The sequence below is a fragment of the Merops nubicus genome, unplaced genomic scaffold (assembly GCF_000691845.1).
Source record: "Merops nubicus isolate BGI_N331 unplaced genomic scaffold, ASM69184v1 scaffold4249, whole genome shotgun sequence".
Classification (NCBI taxonomy): domain Eukaryota; kingdom Metazoa; phylum Chordata; class Aves; order Coraciiformes; family Meropidae; genus Merops; species Merops nubicus.
In genome coordinates, this window is record NW_008630015.1 from 25190 (window position 1) to 51629 (window position 26440).

Below are 26440 nucleotides of genomic sequence, written 5' to 3' on the forward strand. Positions count from 1 at the left end.
TAAAAGAGGTGACTCTTCGGGAAGCTCACAGGATCCCAAGGGAATGGAAACAGATTGATGTCAGAAAGCCATAGATGATTGTATGTTCATAGTCCAAAAGGCTGTGGACTGGAGTTTAGGAGAAGACTAGCTGAACAGCAGCAATTTTGCAGTACTTCTATGTACAAAAGAATGCAAACTATGGAAGAAAGAGCCAGGGGTGGAAGTAGAGCCAAGCAGTAGTCAGGGAGGGGATCAAAAGGGCACAGGCATTAGGACTGAGGTACGGAGCATGAGTTCTTATGCCACAGACACATCTCAGCCTTCCTTAGGCTCCCATCCAAATAATCAACCCTGTCCCAGACGATAGCCCCATCCTCACCACTCCTCAAAGCCTGGCAGTTTGACAAAATCCAGGGCCAGGGAAACTGCTACACCTCTGTCAGCCATTTCAAGAGGCAGGTATGAGGTATCAAAGGGACATTTCACTGGGACATCCAACCCAGCCAAATTAATATTTTCAAGGCTGACTAAAGAAAGACTGCAGGAGGACTGCCACCAAAATCAAGTTACAGACTTTTCCTTTGTCTACATTATTAGCCAGGGAAGCAGAGGAAAGAGAGGAGAGAGCTCCTATTTTTCTCTTCAGTTCAGGAAACCCTACAGCTGAAAAACACTGCTGTCAGAGTCTTTGACATCCATTACAGGCAGTCTCTGAAGTACTATGCCCTGCTCTTGGCAGGACTTTCTATCATCTAATGAAGCACCTTAGGTTTAGGGTCATGCTATGAAAACGTGGTGTTGCTCTCTCTGGAAAAGCCAACCCTGCAGTCAGAAACCTGCTACAACACAAGGAAGCCCCAGCCTGTGCAGAGCCACAAGAGCACTGCAGAGATCTGTGCAGCCTACTCTACTGCAGGGGTAAATTCATCAGAATCTCTGCTCTTCCAAAACTTGGATGTTGAGCTGAATTAAATTTCTGTGACTGCACCAAAATTACAGATGTCTGGGAGAATATGGAGAGCACTGTAACTTTTTTTGTACTGTTATTTCTTAAACAAAAATCAGAGGCTGCTCTCTATTACAGATGCTACCTTCCTCCTTCAGCCAGTGTCTATCTGAGCTTGAGTTAATGAGGGGATCCAGTGGAATGGTGAGGTGTTCTCCTGAAATGTCAGCTATCTGTTCCTTCAATGTCCTCAAAGAAGGTATCACCAATATATAACTGCAAAAAAGATATAATTTAAAAACTCCCAGTTATTTTAAGGTGAATTTTCAGCTGTTTCTCTTTCATGATACTGCATGGAGGAGAGAAAATTTTCTTCTCTGATCATGTAAGCTACATGCAAGTTTCATAAAGTCATCTTCAACAGGCTTAGCCTAGAAAGCAAGTTACAGGACAATGGAGAAGCTGGGCATAAAGAGGCTCTTTTGCAACACACGCTTCCTCATGATTGAAGAGGACAGGATGGACCTCTTAGAACTACTCTTCATGGCTTTCTAAACCCAGCTTTGAATAATGTTGGGCAATAAACTTCCAGTCTTTGTCTGAGAAGTCTACATGTTGCTCTGAAGGAGTCACACCATTTGGAAGCTTTATGCAATACTCAGTTTACATTTTTTTGTTTGCTTAAGTTCAAATTCCTATTTCTGTAGCCTTTGCACCTCTTGCTCTCTTACTTCTTCCTTTTGTCAATAGATTATAATAACACTTTCTTCATACGGTATCTTCTTCAATCTATTTAACTGACAACTATATTTATTTCAAGTTAAACCTGTTTAGTTTTACCCTACCCTTTACATCCCTCCCTACCTAGCCCAGTCATATCTGTTGGCCTGCTTTGATCCCCTTTAGATTTTCCAGTGTGGTGTCCAGCAGTGTACAAAGCATCCCTCATGCACTCAGGACAGGCTCTAGGAGGACAATCTACCTGATTTCATCAGCAAAGCCCCTTTTCAGTAATTCTGAATCTTAGCCTCCTCCTTCTCCCCCTGAAGGTGAAGTTTAAGGGTTTTTTTTGAAGGATGAGATTTCCTCAGAAAGCTCTAGTCCCTGTTAGCTTGCTAGACAAAAGCAGTTTGAGGGGTAACTAGGCCCTAAGCAAGCATTAGTTTTAAGGCATAAATAGAAATCTCTCCCATGCTGGAAACAACATACTTCTAAAACTTGTAATAATTTATACTGTCTTTTTCTCTTCCCTCTTCACACCAAGTCACAGCACCATCCTTATTCCTCCATCACAAAGCAATGAAGCAACATGGAGCAAAAGCAGAAGTCTGCTCAAAGAGATTTTGGGAAAGGGTGGCAGAGATCCTCTCCAACCAGCACGTCAGAGTCATTGTCAATAAAAGTGGAATTAATTCCAGTTGCAGCCTTTGAGCAAATGGTCTGTTTAGATGGGAACTGCACACAAAGCTACAGTGGTGCAGGAAAGTTGCTCTTTGCTTCTTATGTTTAGAGAAATGGCACCAAATTCGTTACTGAAGTATGCAGGCAGACTCTTTTGGGCCATAACACAACCCATCCTGTAGACATCCCAAGTGCCTGACCAATAAATCATATCAATTTCTCAGAGTACAGATGGGTACCTATTACACAGGAAGGGGGATCACCACAGATCTCAGGAGCTGTCTACAGTTTGCTGTGATGACTGTTTTCTTATTCCCTACAGCAAGGTCAGTGAAGACCATGCAGAAAATTACATTTGCCCATGCACCATGTTGCCTGCCAAGAGCTGCTTGGAATAAACAAGGGCAGTTTTGGTGCATGACCACAGTGCTCCTTCCTGTCTCCAAGCCACAGCTGAGTAAATAGTGTTCAACGCTGCATGATGAAGAAAGAAAGAGAAGAGGGAAGGTACCAGTCAGAATGAGTGAAAACTGGAATCCACAACTGCTACTTTGGTTGCTACCACAAATTACCCTATCTCAAGTTCCAGTAACAAATGAAGCAAATCACAGAGAGTTTAAATCTGACCCCACAGCACAGGGCAGTGAGCTATATGCACTCTACCATGTTCTCCCAGTGGAACAAGCTGGGTCGTGACAATTTGCCTCAGGATGGAGACAGATTGCAATCTGCATGTCAACCATGTTCACCTACAGCTGAACATAACACGTTGCTCTTCCACTGCAAAGCAGCTCATGACAAAATCCCAAAGGGACTTTAAAACAGCAGCACACACTAAGAAGGAGCTGGGAGGCTTAACAGAGTAAATACAGAAAAGTGAAGTGGTACAGCCAGGGTTGAACAGGATTGCTGAAGGTTGTCCTTCAACTGTTCAGGTTTTTTTGCTACACTGGTCTTCAAAGTGCCCAGCCTGTACTGCCACTAGCAAAATCCTCACTCCTTCCTGCAGATCTCAGACTCTGCAAGCAGTTTATTGTCTGTTAGTGCCCCAGGCAGATTCTTCTTCATGTTTCAGAGGCACAGTGAAGAATTTTGTCCATGTGGTACAAATGTCAAAAAAGCCCCACCACTTTCTGGACAAAAGTGACCTAACTTTGAGAACCATGAAGGCAGCTTCCTTCCTTCCTGGCTTTTAACACACACATTGTTTTTACCAGCTTCATTTCTGGTTTGTATGTGGCTGACAGATGGCACCTGACCCAAAGTGAAGCAAACTCTAGGAATGCTAAGTGATGCCTTTGTGGTGCTGTCAGTGTTGTGAGTGAAGTGTAGACACACCTGAGCTATCTTTAATTATCTTTCATACCAACACCAGCCTAGCCACAGAAGCCTGGAGCTCAGTGAAGACTGTAAAATCTAGCCAAGAAGCCAATAAATACCAAGGACTTAGCCTGAAATAGTCATTCCTGCTGTATCTAGGCTGCTTTTGGCACAGGAAGTAGCTATCTACAATGCTGTCACAACAGTGTCACAGCTATATATGTGCCCAAAGCAGCAGGAAGATATTTATTCCAGTTGATGTATGAAATCTGCCCCCAAAATTCACATCAGTAGCTTTTCAGAAACACAAGGATTGCCTGGTGAGTATATATTGAAGTTTTCTATTCCCATCTTCTTTTCTGTAGAACCACCATCCAAGCAGGCTGGAGCCCTGGGCAGTGCAGCCTTCCCTTTGGAATTATGGCAGGACACAACATTTCCACAAGCTGCTTTTCTACCACAGTCATGAAGTCATCCAATAACCATAAAGTCCTAGAGCTGTAAATCAGTCTCCTGGAAATGTAACAGAGAACAGCCTAATAAATAACAACAAACTTTTTTTTTTTAAGTGTTGGGAGAGCCTTTCCTGGTTTTCAGTTTTCTAACATTTCTGGTATAAGTACATATCACATTTTTAGGATTCTCTGTATATTCATGCAAGCTTGCAAACTTGTAGAAAAGAACAAAACCAAACAGAAGCCCCAAAAAATAAAAGTCTAGGTGTTGTTGTGCTGTCTCTAAACATGAGTATTGATAACACTGCAACTTCACAACGCTGGCTAACAGGCTATGCTCTGCACATGCCTTGTTCACTACATACCTGTAGCCTAATTTCTTCCATATATCTAGTGCTAATAAACAGGAAACCAAGAATTCTAGGAAATTCATCCACATTTAGGACCTAAACAGTGATATACAGCTGTGTAAAAATCCCATTTCTTCCTCGTTGCACTTTCTACTTAGAAAAAAAAAATTAATTCTTCCTTTTCAATTAATCTTTTATAAAATTTTGCATTGAGACATTCTATGACTTACCATGAAAAAGACCTGTTGCTGTTACTTGAGACAATGGCTATTTAAATAAGAATTTGAAGTAAAATAGAATTATTCAAGGGCTGTTTCTTTGACTAATTTCACTTTCTCCACTGACAAGAAAAGATATAAAATAAACAGAAGCCAGATCCAGAATGTGCTTTTGTCAAATTTTAAAAATGGATTTCTTTCTTATTTTTCAAACAAATAAAAAGCAAACCAGCAGGTCATATAATTATCCTCATATTTTGAGATGGAAGGTTAAATAAAGCTAAATGATGCAATAAAGAATAAGCACTCACACATTTCCCCTTAAACTACAGAAGCATTTTCTTGGAAGACACGTTGAGCAGAATTTATTCTGCTCTTGAAGTGTACAGACAGCTCCCACAATCATTAGAAAATTGTCCTAAGAGCATAGTAAAATTAGAAGAAAACTGAGAGAGACCCACTTGTTACTTCTAAGGCAACAGGAAAATGCACTAGAAGCCAAAGATTTTTACCAGGTTAGCTCAAACCCAGCTACATTATTTACAGGAAGGTTTTCTAGTGAATAGTTTGAAGTGGGTAATGGTCAAAACTGTTTCATGGACCAACATGAGAGTCTGTGCTTTACATGCAGTCTTGCACATAAGTAGCTTTAAAAGACTATCTGGCTTTGTACCAACGTCTTGCTCAATCTCATTAGATGCTAACAGGAAAAAAACCACCAAAATCACTTTCTTAGTTTTATTAACTGGATGCATTACCTGTGCCTTCCTGATGTTGAAGTTCAAGAAGTAGCTAAGCCAATCTAAAGCCTTATTTCTGCTGAGAGGGGCAGACCCCACTCTTCTGTCCTCTCCCTTCACTTGCTGCTGGCCACGTGGTTCTGAACCCCACCTTGTACCAGTTCTGACACTCAGCAGGCCCCTTACTGAGAAAATTCAACTGTTTTCCTGTCCTAGTGAATTGAACTGACTCAGAAATATCTCATGAAAGCTCATGCAAAGCAAGCTGTAGGAAAGCATGGCCAGGTGCAGGGAAGAGAGAAGAAGACAGAGCACAGAACCTCCCCTCCTTGGCAGAGATGAACTGTTGGATAGGCTCAGGTAATTCCCTGCTTAGGATGTTTTAATTCTTAAAGTCCAGGATACATGCAAGGCACTGTAATAGGCTTAATGATGCTCCTAATTAAATGTAGGTTCAGCTTTAGAGGCTATACTTGCACCATACTCACTAAGATGGCTTGTTAACACTTAGCAGACACACTCTTACCAGAGAACTTTTGGCACCTTCACTATCCAAGCAGATGAGTTCAGGTTATTCACAAACCCCATCTACTCTTTCCACTGATATCGTTGAGGTCCTCCCAGAAGGGATCTTGGGGCATCCTCAGGAAAGGACCCCAGGGGACTTTGTGTCTGACAAGACAGCAAACGCAGAGAGGGTCACAGAACAGTGCAGAGAGTTGCTAGAGCTTGGCTTGGGGAGGGGGGGAGTTGTTCTAGGAGGGTACATGCAGCACTGGCTGCACCCTGGATTGCCTCTTCTCACCTGCTAGACACAAGGGTGCTGCTCCAGGAAAGTAGTCTTCACTAACAAGATGGTTTGAACTCTACAAAAGAAGCATGGCTGCAGACACAGACAAGTGACTCTTGTTGACAAGAGGTGGAAAGACCCAGCTTATGATGTGAAAAAGCAAAGAGTGACAGAGATTTAGTGAGAGTTGCCTGGAACAACCAGTGTCAGACTCCAGGAGAGCTAAGGAGACTGATCCAAAAGGATTTGTTGGGGGTGTGCTGCAAGAGAGAACAGGTAGAGGGGATCAGCACCATGGCTGAACAGAAAGGTAGTTTTGAGGCACTCAGGTAAGAATGAGAAGATTCAGCTGCAGCTCATGTGAAGAATGAACAGATTTGTTCTGGAGGGAATCTGGAGAACTCATATGAATACTAGATTCAATGAAAAGTGAACTTACTATGGGCAAAGCTCTGGTGAGTTGAGTGAGCTAAAGGTTTTTTAAAGAATAAAAACCTCTAGATGGTATAATTGTTTTTCTGCTCTTTAACCTTGAGCCCTTTCATCAACAAACCACTTACCAAATGAACAAAAAAAACCCTGAATTTAGCTAGAACTGCTCCATTTCAACTTCCAAAATCCAGAATCTTGCTGGTTTTACAGACTTGGATCATCCTCTAGTCCCTTTCATCATTATTCTTCAGTATCACACATTTCACGTGGCAGAATTACTTCAGCTTTGGAGTGGATGTTACTCAGGGCAGGATGAGCTGTGCCAAAGGTCCAGTCCAAGGCTGTATCATCTGCCATGCTCATGGGGCTAACGTGGCACATCCACAAACTCAAACACTTCAAGCTTCCCTTAGCAACAAAAAGAGCTCTCACTCTTGTGGCTGGAAAGAAAAGATTCAACTAGTGGAAGAGTTTAACTGATGCAGTGTGGCACTCCTGAATCCACAGCCAGCCTGAAACATGACTCAGGTTTGAACTTTCCACCTGCTTTGGGAACTTTAACACAGTACCTAAAGCAACACTAAAAATGTTAACTCTAAATTTCCTGTTTTAACTATAGGATGGGGCTTTGAATGAAGATGAAGCTTCAGAGTTCCTGAAGTGCAAGAAGAGTAAACACTAAGAAAGGAGAAGCAGACACAGCTCTGTGAGTATTGCCAGAAGTATAAAAAAGAAGATAGATGACAACAAACAAAAAATTCTGGTTTAAATTTTCCAGTATATTATTGACTGCAGTGACCAAATAGTGCCTGAAGCTTTATTTACTACATGGACACCCAATTTTCTCCATGCAACTTGAACGTTGACAAAGATAATTCTGTGCATATTCTGAAGCACATATAATCCTAAAAATATGCTTAGCTCATTTTGAGTATGATCCAAAAGAACATTTAGCCTTCTCCAAAGGACACAGGCCTGAAGCAAACAAAGAGGCTAGTTTTGGTGACTACAGTATGAAAATGACAGACTTCCCCTCGTGTTTCAGAGGCATTAAAAAGCCAACTACAAAATGTGAAGAATGTCCTAACATCTAAGGTTAAATGAGATTATAAATATGCTCTATAGTCTTGGGTTAGGCTGTGGAACAGCAGAGATTACCCTGGTAATCACAGAATAATAGGAGCTGGAAGCCATCTCTGGAGATCATCTAGTCCAACCCCTCTGCCAAAGCAGGCTCACCTAGAGCAGGTTGCCCAGGAATACATCTGGGCAGGGTTTGAATATCTCCAGAGGAGACTCCATAATCTCTCTGGGCAGCCTGTTCTAGTGCTCTGTCAATCTCACAGTAAAGGAGCTTCTCCTTATGATTAGGTGGAATTTCCTGTGTTCCAGTTTTTGCCCATTGCCCCTTGTCCTATTGCTGGGCACCACTGAAATTTACTGAAAAACTGGCCCATCCTTTTGACATCTGCCCTTTAGATATTGATAAGATCCCCTCTCAGTCTTCTCCAGGCTAATCTGGCCCAGGGCTCTCAGCCTTTCCTCATAAGAAAGATGCTCCAGGCCCCTCATCATCTTTGTAGTTCTCCATTGGACAGTCTGCAGTAGTTCCCTGTCTGTGTTGAACTGGGGAGCCCAGAACTGGACACAGTACTCCAGATGTGGCCTCATGAGGGCAGAAGGCAAAGAGAACCTCCCTCGACCTGTTGGTCACACTCTTCTTAATGCACCCCAGTTGACCATTGGCCTTCTTGGCCACAAGAGCACACTGCTGGGTTATGATTAACTTCTTGTCCACCAGGACTCCCATGGAGCTGTCTTCCAGCAGGACAACCCCTAACCTGTACTAGTGCAAGGGACTCTATACATGCTTTTGTTGGACTGCATTCACTTCCCTTCTTGCCTTTACAAGACAGACATATTCCATCCCTCCCTAACAGGTTACACTTGTTAACCTAGCATATAACCTAACAGGTTCTAGTTGTCAAAGTATGTCCCATTGTCATCAAGCCCCAAACCCTCCCAACAGCACCAGTCACGTTGCCAGGAGTTGATATTCATTATTTGTCTATTTCTGGCTGCCCCTTTTCCTATAACAGGTAAAATGGAGTAGAAAATAACTTGAGCACCATTGTTTTCACTTGCACCCCCAGGGCTTTATAGTCTTCCTTGACTCTGTCCAGGTTCTGGCTCACAGCATCATTCATGCCCACATGGGAGAGTAGTGGTGGATAGTGGCTGGTGCTCCTAACAGGCTGTGGCACCCTCTTGACAATGTCTAATCTTAGCTCCTGTGAGGCAGCCCACCTCTTGGGACTCCCCATCAGTCAGCAGATAGACACCTCAGTGCCCCTTAACAGAGAGTCACCCACTCTGAATGCCCACTGTTTCTTTTTACAGTATCCACTACAAGCTGCTGGAGAAGTTTCTCCATGTGGAGCTTCTCTCAAGTGTCTATAGGTGTTAAACCTTCACATCTGGTTTAGTGATGTTAGAGGGTGGAGGATGAAGCAGAGTCCTGCTTTTTTAGGTCACTAAGGTTCCAAGGTGCCTCTTTCTCCATGGTGTCTTCTACAGAAATATGGCTTTGAAACCAGCTATTTATCTCTGTCTCAGCTCCTCTGATGCTGTGTAGCCTTATGGTCATTTCTTGCAACTCAGCCACCTGGAACAACAGATCCTGAACCTGCACAAACCTTTTGCAAGTACTTAACCTTCACTAGGTGAAGGGTCTGGACATTCAGTGAAACCCACCAGCTGCACTGAAGTGCCCTTCCTGGCCTGTCTGAGTGGGTTCATCAGACTCCTCAGGGGCTTTCTCTGTAGGAACAGTGGTTTTAGCTCATAGGCGAGTGCCCACCATGCCCACAGAGACCCAGAGCCCTTCCCTGGCCTCTGGGTGCTCCTTGCCACCCAGCACTGGTTCTGGTTTCACCACACTTGCATCTCCCACGCTTGCACCTACGCACCATTCGTGGTCTGTAGAGAGCTACAGAAGAAATGACATCAGATAGTAAGAGGTACTTTGATCTATTGCATACAAAACCAAAGCCATGCAACACAAGACTGGTTTTTAAGACCAACAAGCTAGAAACAAGGTACAATTTTAGAGAGGGATTAATTTATAACTAAAATGGTTTCACATTGGGCATTCTTTGTTATGTGTCAACTGAAACTATTTTTTCCTTTCACTGTAATGCCACTAAACCTGTAACCAGCAGATCTTCCAAGCAATAGGTGAACTAATCATAGGTTTAGACTGCTTCTACCTTGTTCAACAGTTGATTTTTGCTCACTTTAGGGAGTTTTTAGTCACCCTTTGGAAAAATAATCAGTCCAACTCTAGAGCTAATTGGCCTTGTAAACAATAAGGAGCAAACATTCCTGACTGGCCATCTGTGGGGCAGACTGCTCGACCACTTGAAACGGGATGCACAGCAACACTTCCCTGGAGGGGACCATCAACATTTCCCCAAGCTCTCAAACAGCAGCAGTAATCTTTAGACAAGATGTGGATAAGCCTCTATTCAAGAAAACAAGTTGTCATTAAGCTTAAGATCTTCAAAACAACTAAAGAATTCCTAGCTGTGCCTCACGAGATGGGCAGACGACACGGGCAGGTGGTCTGCAGCTGCCTCTCAGGCAATGCAGGACCTTCCATCCCACTCCCCTCCCTCAGATACGTGCTAGGTCTAATGACAAGAATGGGACTTTGGCCAGGGAAAGGCACACAGTCTTCTGCTACCATTTGGGCTTTCCTTTCTGCTTTGGGAAGCCCAAGAAATAGCTGGCAGACAGCTCATCTGTTTCATGCACACAGGGTCAGGGAGTAGAGGAAAATGATGACATTGGCCTGAAAAGAAAAGAGGTAGAGCTTAAGAGGATGGACAATGAGCTATGGAAATGCTGCAGACTGCTGTAGCAACCTCAGCTCAAAGGTCTCCTGGACTTCCACCTTCTTTCTAGCCTGACTTTTCCAGGAAACACCAACGAAAGGTTCCAGTGAACTAGTTCCAGCAGAATGAGGTATTTTCAAATACCTTGAAATTCCCAAATGTTTCAGACTTCAATGTGGCATGTAAAAGCATGAAGAGCAATGATCAACGGTTTTCTCAGAACAATGAATGAAATGGAAATCTTTTTGACTTTTCTCTTTTAATGATTGTCTCAGACAAGGCTTTCAAGGAACAGTGCAGTTGCAACAAGCACCCCATGAGAGAGAAAACTTTGGATCAGCCCAATTTGGATCACAATCAAGGATAGCCTTGCAGGTCTCTCCATCCACCATAAGCCCAACCATGACAGAGACAAGCTCAGGCTTGTGAAGAATGGAGAATCCCACATGCCAACAATAGTGATACCAGTGTGCAATCATGCAAAGCAGTCAGCTCACAAGGGTTGAAACTTAAGCAGCTGGTTGTGATCCACAAAGCACTGAATGGTCTTTCTCTGGGCACGTGTGTTCCACCTGGAGCAATGTGACTACCTGACTTAAACAGGAATCTTCCAAGAACTGAAAGCCACTCACAGTCCTGGCCAGTCTTGAACTTTACAGCACAATATATGTATACAGAGATTTATACCAGGCTATGCAGTGTAACCCCAAACACCCAAGCTGTTGGCTGGTTTTCTCAGTTTTCTTTCACAAATTATAATGCTGAGAAAAACGGTCTGAAAGGAAAGGATATTGTTTTTAGGAGCCTCTGACTCAACAGTTAAAGCCTCTATTCATAAAAATAAGTATTGCAGTATCTGGACCTACACTTGGGCAGTGTTGTTCAGTCATGTAAAATGCTCTCAAACACACTGATACTGAGTCTCTTTTAGGAGTTTAAAAACTTAAGAAAATGAATCTCAAACCCAACAATCAGTAAGAGAACTGGCTGGAGGAAGGTAATCTGGTTAATGACAAGACTGAAGAAGTCATCATTAGTTATTTAGAAGGAAATGCAGTGGAGCATGTAAGCTCCACAGAGAATGTTTGGAGCCCATTACAATATCAATGAGCTAGATTAATGATTATAAATGACCACCACTACAGAACTGGTCTGAATGCAGAACAGAATGAATGCATTAAGAGAAACCTGAAACAACAAGGCATCCAACTACCCCTTTTAAGGGTATGTTTTTGGCTAAGGTTCTGTAATGTCTCTTGATTTTAACCCTTACAATACTCTAGTAAGCTGTGTGCCCTAAAAAATAATATTTTTTAAAAAAAGATTGAGAAGAGAGAGAAGGAAATAAGTTTTTTTCCTTTGTATTTCACATGGAGAATGTTGAAATAAGAATTTAAAAAATGTTGAATAAGAATTGAACACATATATTAATTTCCAAAAAAGAAAATAAAATTAAGCCTTTCCCCCCCCCCCTCAAAAATGTTGAATAAGAATTGAACACACATATTAATTTCCAAAAAAAGAAAATAAAATTAAGCCTTCCCCCCCCCCCTTTTACATTCTTTAAACTTCAGCCCAGCAAGTTCTAAACTCTTCAGCTGTCCATTAATCCTGAAATTTTCTCCTGGACATCATGGATCTTTGTCAAAGTTTAAGTTAAATGCCACCCATTTTAAAGCTAAATACACTTCCATGGACCATCTACCATGAAGCACAAGTTAAGAATATTTGGCTGAAGGAAAGTTCAGGCAAATGCCCTGAATCCTCCAGCATTATGCCCTAACACTGATGGTATGCATATATTATGGTAATTAGGGAAGTGTAAGAAACTAGACAAAAGAGCAACTCTTGTTGTGGAAAGAAAAAGGACATTTTCTTGTTGCTGCACAGGGCTTTCTAGAGGGGGAAAAAAAGGCCATCTACTGGAGGACAAATGCAGATGAATCCACACTTTAATCCTGGCTTGTAGAAATTGAAAACAGATAGAGTTCAGTTGTTTAATCTTTTTCAAGCCTCATAATGAGGTCAGGCTCTTCAGGATCTTTGTAAGGATCTTTATGGCAGGAACAATAAAAAGGAATATCACTTAGCAATATTTTCTGCAAACTCCTGGACGGGTTGCTGCTGGGATGTTGGGTACTGAGAAGTCAATGCAAAGAAGAAATAAAACACAACCTCTAAAAGATGTTGGAATGTTCTTACTTGAAATAACAGATGGCAGGAGTCTTAAAACTCCAAATACAGTTACTGCTGACTAACCCATTTAATGACACCAGTGAGATGGGGCATCCATAGTGAGTAACACTCTATTAACCTCTACCACCAGCTGGGCCTCAGCTACATTGTTCTCACACAACTGTACTCTTTGTGGTTTCACTTACATGTTTTCGTCTCCTATGCAACAATATCCTGACTGTTCAGAAAAAAAAAAAAAACAACAAAAAACATAGTGGAAATGCAACTATGATAAACCCTCAGAGTGGGAGTCAAGATGAAAGCTGCTCTTTAAGCATCTCCAGCCACCGAAGACTTAAAAAACACATGTTCCTTTTATTTGCTGCAATGTTTGCCCTTCTTTGCCTATTCTACATGGAGACTTATGGAACGAGTCTGAAAATCAGATGGTGCAAATCATACAGCAATATAGCTTTAAGAAGTACTTAAATGTAATGTATTTCAGCATATGTTCTTGACTCAAAGGAAATGTGCTGGATCTTTCAAAGCAGAGCTCAAAAGCTGAGGTCCTATCGCTCCATGCAATTTGAAGTTTCTCTTAATGCTGCCCTTTTGGGGAAAAAAATTGCTTCCTGTTTTTTTTCTGGCAAAAGAACTGTACCTAACCCTCACTGTATCAGCTGGAGCTGCATTTTAGCAGAAGTGGATGGTAAAAAAAGGGATGCTATATAAAGGTAGTAATCCATATTCCTCTTGCTTTCATGCCATGTTCAAAAGGTAACATCCATCCCCCTGGTTGTCTTTCACATGAGTTATCACCTGTCTGGATCTCTTGCAGACTTTGCTGTTCCAAGTCCCCACCTACACGCTGTACTAAGGGCTCTGAAACTAGTGATACTAGCTCTTAAAGAGATTCAAGATTAAATCAAGTTATTAACATAGAAGGGACCCCAAAGGAAAGCAGAAAATACCCCACCTCCAAAAAACCTCCGAGATGTTCAGCAGACAAATACAAATTACAAGAAACAGCCCCTCAGTTATTAGAGAAATATGGAGGTGACTCTCTGGACTTCAGAACTTGGGTCCATGTGCCAAAATGAGACTTTCCTTACCACCTCCTGGAACTGAAAACCCTGAGAGGAAGAACAGGGACCTTGAAGATTCATGCTGGTGGGCAACAAACAATGCTGAAGTTCAAGGTTTCTAAATTATCTCCACGAAATGGGTTATGTTTGTAAAGCCACTTTACATGACATGTTTATCAAGGGAAAAAACAAATCTCCTCACTATTTACTTTTGCTCTTTCCTTTTAGGAGGATGTTTTCTGGGCTTTGGTAAAGAACAAACAGATGAGTGCTGCAAAGGGAAATAGACTGAGAGCCTTTATGTGCAGATCTCATTTTCACTTGCAGCTTTGTATACACAGCTGTGACCAGAAGACTTTTGCTGAATGAAGGACACACAGTTCTGCACTCACTGCCCACAGCACAAGGAAGACCATCATTACTTGCTGTTAAGGCTTGAGCTAACAAATCAGTGAATTATTTGGGAACTTAATGATCTTTTCTTCTGATTTCCTTTTCTTTTTGAGCTGCTGTCTGTATCACTCTAAAGGCTTTCCATTAATAAAGTGTAGACTTGAAAGCTTTTCAGTGCTGGAAAGATTATATTCTAATTTCAATATCTGACTAGAAATGTTAACTATTCTAGATGTTAAAAGGAAGCAATGAAAATACTTTCTATTATACCTACTAGAGGGGAAAAAAAAGAAAACTATATAACTATTAGAAGTCTCTGGCATAGCAGGAATACCTGGGATTGCAGGAGTGGAGTTGATGGCTACAATAGTGTGTCTTCACATGCTAAATAGGAACAGGGACAGAAGAGTTTTGACTAGATAAAACTTATCCTTTGTAAAACATGTATAATTTATTAATCTCTCCAGTATTTTAATTTTTATAACAGAGAATACTGCTGGTCAGCAACATAAAGAAGGTTAATATTTAGTGATAATGATATATCAACAAAGGGCCATATCTGACTCAAAAATGTCCATAAGCTATAAGGAAAAAAAAACCAAACAGTTGAATGAAGGGGTAAAACTAAAGCAGGTGAAATAGTACATAGAATTACTAAGCAGAAAGATAAAAAACAGTCATGACTTTCTCCAAAAAGTGACAGTGTTCAGCTGAGTCACTGATTTGTCAGAAGTCAAAAAGCACTGGCTGAGCATAGGTGGTCTGGGATTCAGTCACAGTTCCTCCTCTGCTGGGGAATACAGGAGAAGAAAACAGTGTTCTAATTACTCTGGTTTGAGGCACTTTATAACAGGTTAAAAGTTGATATTTACCATTCTAAAGAGAGATTTGTTATACTTTTATGAACTTTACTATCATGGCCTGCAAGCATTAATGGGAATAGAAAACATGGCAGGAATGAACAATCTACATAATTGAGTAGTTATAAAAAAAAACAGACAAAGATGATACTATCCCCAAAAATCTGAGACAGCAGTTACTAATGTCTTGTACTTTTGCATGTTTCAGGTAGAAAAGATAGCACTACCTTCCTATGCAGAGACTGAAAACAAACCAACCCCTAAAAACCAAAGCACCACCACTCTCATTTCACCAAAAGGGGTTAAAATGCCCTGGAGGAAGAGGTTACTTTTCAAGGAAAACCCAGTGAGCCATGATACAGAGGCAAACTAACCCAGATAGGTGAAACATGGAAGTGGCTGGAGGAACTGTGTGATGCTCAAGTGGAAGATGACAGTACACCTTATAATCAAGTTTTTGGACAGGCACAATCTTGTCCTCTTCTCTCAAATTATATCCCCCAGAGTCTTTACTTTCAGAGTAGAAGGCCTTGGGTCAAGAGAGACTCTCCTGTCACAGAATGCCAAGGGAATTAGAGTACTTGATGTAATCAGAAACCCAGAGATACACTATATTGCTCATTCAGTACAGGACAGTCATGCATTTAGTCAGCTACCCAACACCAGCTAGATCCTTCAGCTAGGGGTCCAGCCTCAAAATAATGTTGAATATTTTCCTCGTTGGTTTGGCTGGGTAGATTACCACTGAAAGCCTAATTGTGTATTACTGCTAACTGAATGGATGAGAAACAAATGAACAGAATCCCCAAAGAAGAGATCTGAGAGCTCTGCACAGCAGACAGTCACTGGTGTTCTAAACAAAACCTCTCTTTATGGAACTGGTTAGTATTTAAATTTTTAAAATATAAGGACGTAGGTGTTTCTATTTCTAGGGTTTTCCTTGTCTCTTCTAAGGCAGATCATCCTGTGAAACTGGAGCCCCACATCAGCTGAACACAAGGAAGGTCTTTAAGTGATAGTACATGATACTGCATTTAACAGCATTCCTGTGCCAGTCTGCATAATGAGTGGGGGATGAAAAGCAATCATTTTTCTTCATGTACAGCTCAGTGAGGACAGTTCCAAGCCTGCCACACAAAACGTCTTTAATAATGCAATCCAGTGCCTTTGATTTGAGGAACACACAAAAGAATAAACAACCTATTAATCTAAATTTTCTCATTTGCCTGAAAGTACAAAGTGGCAACGAACAAACCTCTTGGCTACACTAAGTGTACTGAAATGCAAAACTGCTTCTTTTCTCACCCTGCAGTTACTCAGGAAAAAGGAGGATGGGAGAAGATGGAAAGAACAGGCAAGGAAAGCAGAAACGGTTTAAATATAAATTGCTCAGTCAAAACATGGGGCAGAAGGAATTCTGAAGAAGGCTTTCAAGTATTGCCACACGAAGGCACTTTCAGACAAGTGGATATGCTCAGAAGATGAGTGCAAGAGATAGCATTACTTAGTAAAGAGCAAGAATCCTCAGGCTACCCAGCTCTGAATGGAGCTGCTGCTGTCAAGACGAAGGAACCACTGGTAGTAGGCTTGATTAATGTTTTCAGTGGTTTTGTTTTGGGAGGCTTCAATACAAAATAAAAGGTGAACACCTTGATTAATGTTAGTCTCCTGACTGTCTGCAGCGGTGTGCTTCGCTCTGTTATTCTAATCTACTTCAGTCAGCAGAGGTGCTTTCATTATCCAGCCACAAACTTTATCATATGAAACAGAATTATTCCAGAAGCATTGTCAGTCTGACTCAGACAACTCTGCTGTGCCCAAGCACTGAGGGTGGTTGGAGGATATGGTCAGGCATTTGGCTAAGCAGTTTCTGGCAAATGCTCTTGGTTCCCCTACAGCCTTTTACACAGCTTAAGAAGGGCAGAGAGATACTGAAGTTGCTTGTCAGTGCCACTTTGCTACATCTGGGTTTTTTTTGGGTAAAACAGGCATAGTTTCAGTCAAACTCTTAACATATAGCAAATTATCATCAGAAAGTTAGCAAAAATAAAAAAGCTGCTTCGTTGGCTGTAATGTTAAGTGGAAAAAGCTAAAAAATATTCTGACCACTGTGAGCAGAAAACCCAAAAATGAGAATAGGCTAGTACCTATACCATAGAGGAATTAGTATCTGTGGGTTAAGCATCCATAACACTTTGTATTGGAAGTTCAGGAAGAGGCTTGAAATACCTGGAAGTAGGGTATTTTCAGTAAAATGATATTTGAGCCAATAAACTAGTCATCCTGCTGCTTTGGCTCCCACTCTGCAGCACGCAAAGCCAGCCAAGACAAATTTAGCAATCTGTTGATAGCTAATGCTACAGCTGTAAACAAGACATCTGAAGTTATATATAAATTGTTTTCTGAGGAAGATAAGTTTTATGGTGCCAAGAGCAACTTTGGTGTGCTAGGCCCTTTTTATCACCACCAAGAATGTAATACACACATGGATTTTATACTGAGAAGGGCAGTCCTAACCTCCTCCCTACCTTTCATTCCCATCTTCTCCAGCACACCTCCTTGTACAGCCTTGTTGTGAATGGGACAAGAAACTGATTCAACTGAAAAGTAACTTCTTTTTTTCCCAGTTTTTTTTGTTTGGATCAGCTCTGGGCCGTCCTCACTACACAGCCAACACATCCCCACAAAGAAAGGGAAGAAAATTTGGAGCAGAGAGGAGGCCACGGACTACTCCCTCCCTCACCAGTGCCACCCTAAAAGTGCTTAGCTAGCCACAGGCTCAGTTGTCTTCCTTGGGAAGAAGCAGTTTCCTTGCAAGCCATCTTGTAGAAGAGCTGGCCACAGGACTCCCAGTAAAACACTCCTCTTCCTCCAGTGTCTGAAAGCAATGCAGCCCCCTCCTCAGAAAGCAATCCACAAAATGTCCCTAATTTCCACAGCAAACAGAACAAAGTGATAAACTCTATTTTACAGATGTAGTACCTGTGATTAGAAAAGACAATTGAAATCCATAATATTCCTGGTTTTAAAAAAAAGAAGTCAACTCTAGTGAAAAAGCCAGAAACTAATCTCTAGGAGAGTAAGTTTAACTACCTCCTACATCATGCAATTCTAAATCATTAAGGAAATTGCTTATTGTTATTAAAGCTACAGAATTAAAGGGATAAATCATTCTGAATTTTTCTCCTGAAGAATCTCTTAGAAAAGTAAAATCTTGAATTAAAGTTAGTGAATGAGGGCCACGTGCCTCCAACGACATCCTCTAGTAGCCAGAATCTGAAGAAATTTAGGCTCATCTCAATTAAAGATGAATTTATCAGTCACTTTAGTACTCAGGTATATAAGCCTCTGTTTTGTAGTATTCAGAGGCTGTATTTTAAACAGTTTTATTAAACAAGATAAGACCATCCCTTGCTTTGGGCAAAAGAGTCATTAGATGCAGCTAGTTCCACCCTGCCTCTCTGATGTGTTTGTATTTGACTTGGAAAGTTTCATCTCTTTCAAAAGTTCCATGTCTGTCTTAAGGTTTTCCAAGCAGGTCAATTTTCTTTCCTAGTAATGGGAGTATGTGCCCTTTTGAAGTTTTGTGGGGTTTTGTGTTTTGGTTTGGTTTTTTGGTTGTTTTTTTTAATAGTTACTCATGATTATCAGGTGGTTGAAAGTGTAATAATTTATTTCAGAATGACTAGATGAGACTTCTCTGCAGACAGCAGGTTATTAATAGCTGAAGAGTTCAAAATTCTGAATATCCACCCACACTTGGACTGACGTGCCAACACAAGGCATATTTTGGCCTTTGCTCTCAGTTTCTATTGCTCTTTAGAAGATTTACTATTCAATTTTATGAATAGCAAACAGCATCACAACAATCACTCTAACCTGAGTAAACTGAAAGATCTTCACAATTGAAAAATTTATTTTTCCACCCAGTAGAATAAAATGAGGATGAGCAGGGATCAATTCATTTCTAGATAATTACCCTTTTAGAGACTTCACAGCATTGCCTAAGCACTGAAATTTTCATCTTAGGTTACAGTTTTCTGTTTCAAGCTGAAATTTTCCCTGTTTATACCTTCAGATGTTTTGGAAGTCACGCAAAAAACACCCATGGATTTGTCCAACACTTAATTTCATACACAGGTTATAAAATGAACAAGGCAGAACTACCTGCTACAGAATTTGTTCAGTGCATGGAATAGGAAGGAGTTAGTATTAATCAGTTATTTCAGTAGTGTAAGATCTTGCTTATCTCAAAAAAAAAAAAAACCAAAACTAAACAAAAAGCCATTTAAAAATGTGGCAGTAATACAGCATTATATTTGTATGGCTAAGCATTGTAAATGTTATAAAACATTCAAATTAGGAACATGCAGAAAACTTCATCTACCTCAAGCCTGTGTAAATTGTATCATAACACAAATACTGTTCTTAAGCATTATACTAAATATTATAGCATTATTATTATATACTATTAGCATATATTATAGCATTTTTCTTTATTGACAGATGTTTGTATTATACTTTATTTGGATAGAGTGTCACATATTTTCCTTTCCAAAAGGCACACGGCCTATCCAAGATGAAATTCAGATAAAAGGAGAGATTAATAGTAGAGAATACATTCTCTGCCAAACACTGACAACATTTTAACCAACTTTCTGATGTCTTTCCACTGAAAGATTCAAGTCAAACTCATCTAGTATTAACATATATATATTTCACAGACTTCTAAGCAGTATAAAAGTAAATAATACAATGTAAAAAAGGAGTCTGCTGACAGCAATGAATAATAGTGAGAAGCCAGGAATTTGCAGAGAACTGGAAAAAAAATTAAACAGGTAAAAAAAAACATCAGGGGACAAAAAGACAAAGATAATGATATGCATATCAGGAGCACACTGTAGCTATGAGAGTCCTCTTGACATTTTGCTCCACGGGGGCCAAACTAAAGTCGTGTTCAGAAACAGCATGTGCTGTATTTAACATAATATATATCATCCTCCTTTTGCTCTATAATCCAAACCATTTTACGTTTCAGTGATAATTTGGGAAGATGTCAGTAGTGGAGTGGTACTTAACATATGAAAAAATTAAAAGCAGATGTTCATAATTTCTGTCACAGTTTTGAAGAGGGTTGGCTGACAAGCTCTCAGCACTGCTGAGAATTGATTTGCAAAGTCTCAAACACCTAGGAAGTTTTCTAGGACTAGGAAAAAAAAAAAAAAAAGCTGAAATTGCATTAGCACTTAAAAATTATAAGACCAGGGGCTTACTCTGATTGAAGGGCTACCCAGCAAGAGCATGCAGTGTACCCAGGAGTGCAAGGATGGGGTCAAAATAAGGCCTGATGTGCTGCCAGCAGTTGAGATAACCTAGGAACCTGTACCACGGCCAGCTTGACAGTACTCCCAAACAAAATATGCAAACAGGAAATAATGGACTTAATCAATTAATTAATAATAGCTATTAGATAAACTTGTAAGTCACGTAGAAACTGAGGAAGCAATAAAAATTTAAAGGGCATGAGTAGTAACACAGAAAAACCTCAATGGCACAGTTGGCTCACACCTAGCTTAGAGTATCCTCATATATGAAATACTCTACCTAGAAATAAAGAATGCAGAGGGCTCCCCCTATGTAAACAGTTTCTGTGAAGACAAGTGGAGAGGAAGGTGACCACAAATCCAGCAGTGTGCTCAGGATTCTGATTTTACTAGCCCCTAATGATACTTTTCAGTTCAAAATCAAGCAAGTCTTAGTAATCCTGACCCCTGACAAAACAAATTACCAAATAGTGAACCTGCCTCCCCTGTGAGGACAGTTTCTTTCTCACCTGGCCCTTCTATCCTCACAAGCAGTCTTCATAAGCAACCGTTCTCCCCGCAGCAGCAGCACGTGGGGGGTGCAGAAAGGCCACCAGAAGCAGTGCAGAACCAGGTCACATCCATCAGGCTTCCTGCCCGTGTGCTGAAGCACGTGTGAGCACACCAGGAAGGTGTGTGAGCACACCAGGAAGGTGCCCGAGCTCCTGCTGCTTCAGGCAGCCCTCCTTGCCATGAAAACTCAGCCCTTCGTGGGGGTCGGGCTGCAGGCCAGCCTAATGGCTCTGGCAGCACTGACAGCTGACTGATTCCTCCTGGTATTTTTTTCCCCAGGGGCCCTTCAGCCCCTTCAGGCTCACTAGACTTCAATCTGAATGCCCTTCTGGAAGATATGCAAATAATTTTTCAGTTGGACAAAAGCATTTTGGCTGGATACTAGTGTTACTAAGTGAAGTTTAATGATGTGCTATATAGGTCAGGCTCCATAGCCTAACAGCACTTTCTGGCTATAAACTTGACAAGTGTATTACTCTCTAAAGGAGGTTTTGAAACAACAAAATAGTATGGCACCAAATTAGACTGGGCCAAGCATCAATACAAAGCAACACGCCCTGTATTTTAGAGCCAGGGTTGTCAATAGTGGGGTTTTGGCACTTAAAAGCTGCTAGGTGGTTTGAGTTTGGCCATGTCTGCAGCCCACCTCTCGTGTGACCTCGCAGTGGCTCGTTTCAAAGTGCTATGCCAGCAGAAAATTAACTCAAGCAACAAAAGTACTGGCTAGTTTTCTGCCAGTTTAGCATGCTGAGACAGCTCAGCACGAGATTGGACAAGTGCTGGAGCTGCCATAAGGAGGATGTGAGGAGGCAGCATCTTGCTAGCCAGCAATTAGATCAGGTTATGCTGACATGGTACCACAGCTTTAATTAAGGCATTAGTAAAGTCTCAGATGCATTCAATTCAGAGAAGACAACAGCTTCAGTCTCAAATTTATTTTAGCCATACAACCAGAATAGTTTTTCTGTCTGGATCTTAGCACAACAAGGTTTTGCTGCTCTTAAATTCTGAGCTGAACCTTTTTCCACTGCAAAGCAGCATAAACCAACTAAGAATGTTTCAGAGCCACATGAAGCAGAGTCGACTGGTTTGAAAGCCATTTTAAAACTGATTCTGAAGAAAGACAAATTATGTTGCTTTCAAGGCAATGAGAGTAGAATGTCTAAAAGAACAGGTTTCAACCTGCAGTACTCCACCTTGTTCTGGGCAACCCCTGTACACTGTGTGGTGGAAGATACAGTCTTGTATATTCCCTTTATTTCTATTAAAGATGCAATGTGGGATCATAAAAAGCATTACAGGTGACAGCTCTTCACTGAATACTGGACAGCTCTACAGGACACACACAGAGGTACTTTCCTGGCTCTCTTTCACCTACTAAGATCAACTAAAAAAAACAAGGCCAGTAGAGATAATGCTAAGATAAAGATAGCATCAGTTGTTCTAGTTACAATAAGGCTTCTGGAATAAAGTGGCAAACATTTTGCTGGGTGCAGGGATCAGATCTTACTAAACAATCATGGTATCTCTGCTCTATCCAACCAGCTGCATGTCCCTGTAGACATCACTAGAATTAATATTACACCAAACTTGACATAATCTGTTGTTTATTTACAACCACTCTTCTCACATGCTAATGAGTGACACCAGCTCTTCAGAGGGAGAATCTGCTTTTCTTGCCAACGCACCCTTGGCAAACTCTGCCCTTGAAATAGAAGATTTCAGGGAGGGACTGAAGCCAAGGAGAGGGAACACAAGGGAGAGGAGTATGATATGAGAAAAATGCCTGCAATTTTACAAGAAGACTCAGCTGCCAGTTATTCATACGTTTGAACTCACACACAGACACCAAGATGCTTCATCAACAAAAGGTACATACACTGAGATACTCAACTGCCAGAAAATGCCAGGGAACAGGTGCTCCTCTGTGCTCTAACCTGCTTATGTACTTATATTTGAAGACAGCTGCATTAAGAAATAATGCTATACACCCAGCCCTAAAACAAGAAAAACATCTCTACCACACCACCTTCATCTCCATGCTAGACAAAGCTTACAAAGTTTCTGTAGTTACCAGGCAGCTCTTTCAAATTATTTTACCTATGACTCAGATAAAATATTCTGTGATTGAGAGTTTGCTTTTCAACAAGCAAAAACTTATAATCCTTCAGAATTTTGAAATGCCTTCAAAAACAGTGAAGTCATTTGCCTCCTTTTTGTTGTCTTCCAAGCTCCTATCAATTCATAATGGTGCTTTTGGCCCTTCCCAAGTCACTTGACACCACTTGGAGAGAAGGGGATTGCGTGCTGTAGTTTTATCAGAATACATCTACTCGTGGCATCCAAAGCTTGCAATAAAGTGCAGACATAATGCAGTTAAAAACCAATTGAACTATCATGATGTTTTAGTGACTTCTTTTGGCACCCAAACATGGAAATCACATGCCAATACTCTAAAAGATGAGAGCCAAACGATTTCTTGTAGAAGTAACATCCAGACCAGGCTAAAACTGCAGAAGACTGTGTCCCTTTTGGATCTCATCTGTATGCTAGCATGACTGGAAAAAAAAATAATATAGTTACAGAATGCAGAAATGAGAGAACAAACTCTGCAACAAATTTCCAAGATATGAATTCCAGTGGAATCTGAGGTATTTCAGCTAAAGCCCAAAGTGAATTCTGCAAAAAGTCACCTAATTGATTTACAACTCATCCCATTCATCCATTTGGGTCTGATCCACTGACAAGATTTCAGAGAGACATGTGTATGCACTGTTCATCTTCTGGAGGTTTTAGAGAAAGGGATAAAAGCTTGATCATAATGATAAGCCCACCCCAAGTTCAGCTCAGCTTGTGAAGCACCATATGTAAGCATTTCCCTTCCCCTTCCTCCCCTAATTTATTAATTTCAGTGTTATAAATTAGTCAATAACATTTAGTGCCACTTATGTGCAAACTTCCTCATTTTCTGCTATGCTCATCATCATAATGAACAAGCTAATTATATTTTAGACATCCATCAAAAGCTACTTAACCTGGTCTGGTAGGCAGAGGGAACCTGTAAACCAGAACTGGGTTTAATTTATAACTACCATGGCAAGGAGAGGTACAGTACCTTGGTTAAAATAAATTGTTTTAAATTTACCCATTAGAACTTGATAATTTCTCACCTCCACCTTGTCTCTTACAGTTCACTGCTCTTTCAGCTTACCAAACCAACTGTTTGAGCAGCTGTGTTATAAATCTGATTACAAAAGTGAGCTGAGTATAGAAAATTCAGTAAAGAAGCAGTGGATTATCCCTCAGTTAGAAAAGGGAAAATAAATACTAGTGCAGAAAAATCAGCAGCCTACCTGCCACTCTAATTGCTTTCAAATCCCAAGAAGTTCCACGTTGCATTTCCAGTCACAGCAGATGAGAGCCACTCTCAGAGGCTAAATCTAAAGTATTTTCTCTGAAATGTTTTCACTCATTTCTCAGTGTTAATAAGCTTTTGCTTATTTGGTTTCATTGCTTCTCAAAATCATCACAAAAGGCAATTAGAATGCTAATTTTTTCTTAGTGGTCAATGATAACAGTATCTGTTGTATCTGCATTTACCTTGAAACCATTTCAGTTCAAAGTCATCAAGGTTCCATAAGACAACTGGAACTGGAAGAAGTAGAAAAATCACTCCTGGATACCTCAGTAACTTTGAAGAAAACTCTCTTGATATTTTCTTTAAATCATCTCTTCTGCAGAGCTATTTTATTTCATCCTGGATTTATTTATTTTTGCTTATATTTGAGGCTGCTTAAAATATTAGATTAACTTAACACTTGCCTAAGCCTCTTCTCAAATTCTATTAGAAGAGGCATTCCTTAGAAGTGATTAAATACCGAGGTCTGTGCCTTGCAGAGTAGTTGTGAACAAAAAGTACAATTCTTCCTTACTTATACCCATGTTACATAAAAAATGTTCAAAAAAGAGAAGGCAATTTAGAAGACTGATTTGCTTGTACAATGCCACTTTCATAACCTAAGATTTGACTTTTTTAACATGTTCAATTCATACCAATCAGAAATAGAATCATAGAAATACCCACAAATTATCTGATGTATTTGACCCACATCTGATTTTTTATTAAACATGTAGCAAATGCTCAAATACAAAGACACTAAGAGAAGTACCAAGGCAAGGCAACAAATTTTAACTAAATCAGTGGTCTGCTTCACCTGCTAAAGTCATGCTATGACTGAAAGAACTGAAGATGGTTGTTGACACTGCATGGGACAATCTTCTGCAACCAAACCACAACAAACAGAAGTGCCTCTTTCATATTTTCTCTCTACAGGTTTGGTTAGTTTTCACATGAATAGATACAGCTCTTGAAATCCAGTTCTACCTATCATAAAGTCTCTCCTTCCTTCCTCCAGAACTGGTTTTAATAGCATCTCAAGAATTGTTAAAAAGCAGAAAAATTCCCATAGGAAAAAATCTGCTGAGTCTGAATTGATGAAAGGGGAAGGGGGGGAAGAAGAGAAGGAAGCCTGATATTAAAGTGGGTTTTTTTTATATATATGTTACAGTTTTTAAATTTCAAATGCTTATACTGTTTTACTCTTTTTGTGTATTCAAAGAAGAGTGAAATTATTTTAACAAAGAGAAGCTGCAAGGAAGTTTATATGCATCTGTCTAAAATTAACTGCTTAACACTAACAAAAAGTAAAAGTTAATTAAGGCCTTGATTCCCCTGACCTATATAGATATCTAAGCAGTCACAGCTTTACATATCCTGCCAAAACTTGCATTTCCAAAGACTACATAATTTAATTCAACAGGTGGAACTCCAGGTTATAAATAGAAAAATGAAGGTACGTTGAGATTAAGTGATTTACCCAAGTAATGGATTAACAAGGATTAGGATTCAGGAGCTGCCAGTTTGAATTTCTTTGCTTGGCCCACATTTGACCAAAACAAACCAACCTGTGCTACTGTGGTCAGAGAGAAAACTGGGAATATGTAAGAGAAACAACTGTGCAGACACCAAGGTCAGTGTAGAAGGAGGGGGAGAAGATGCTCCAAGACCATGCTGAGGCAGACTGCCCCCCTGCAGCCCATGGAGGTTACCAGGGGGGCAGATATCCCCCCGCCGACCATGGAGGACCCCCTGGCAGAGCAGTGACCCTGGGGGAAGCCCACACTGGAGCAGGATCCCAGCAGGACTTGTGGCCCTGTGGAGAGAGGAGCCCAGGTTGGACTAGGTTTGCTGGCAGGACTTGTGACCTTGTGGGGGACCCCCACTGGAGCAGTCTGTTCCTGAAGAACTACACCTGTGGAAGGGACCCATATTGGAGCAGTTTGTGAAGAGCTGTAGCCTGTGGGAAGGATTCATGTTGGAGAAGTTCATGGAGGGCTGTCTCCTGTGGGAGGGAAGTGACAGAGTGGCTTAGGGGGCACCTGGTGTCCAGCAAGGGTGAACCCACCACAATCTGCTAAAGCTGGCAGTGTTTTCTTTCTGAGAAACTGATAAGAATATTTC

The 26440-nt window shown here is 40.8% G+C and overlaps 1 protein-coding gene across 1 annotated transcript in view; it reads right to left on the minus strand.

The window, feature by feature from the left end:
• The window catches only part of LOC103779485 (chromosome unknown open reading frame, human C11orf49), a gene marked incomplete at its 5' end in the record, with an annotated part of 59163 nt that overhangs the window by 14451 nt on the left and 18272 nt on the right, over positions 1-26440 (minus strand). The gene's annotated exons all lie outside the window — the stretch shown is intronic.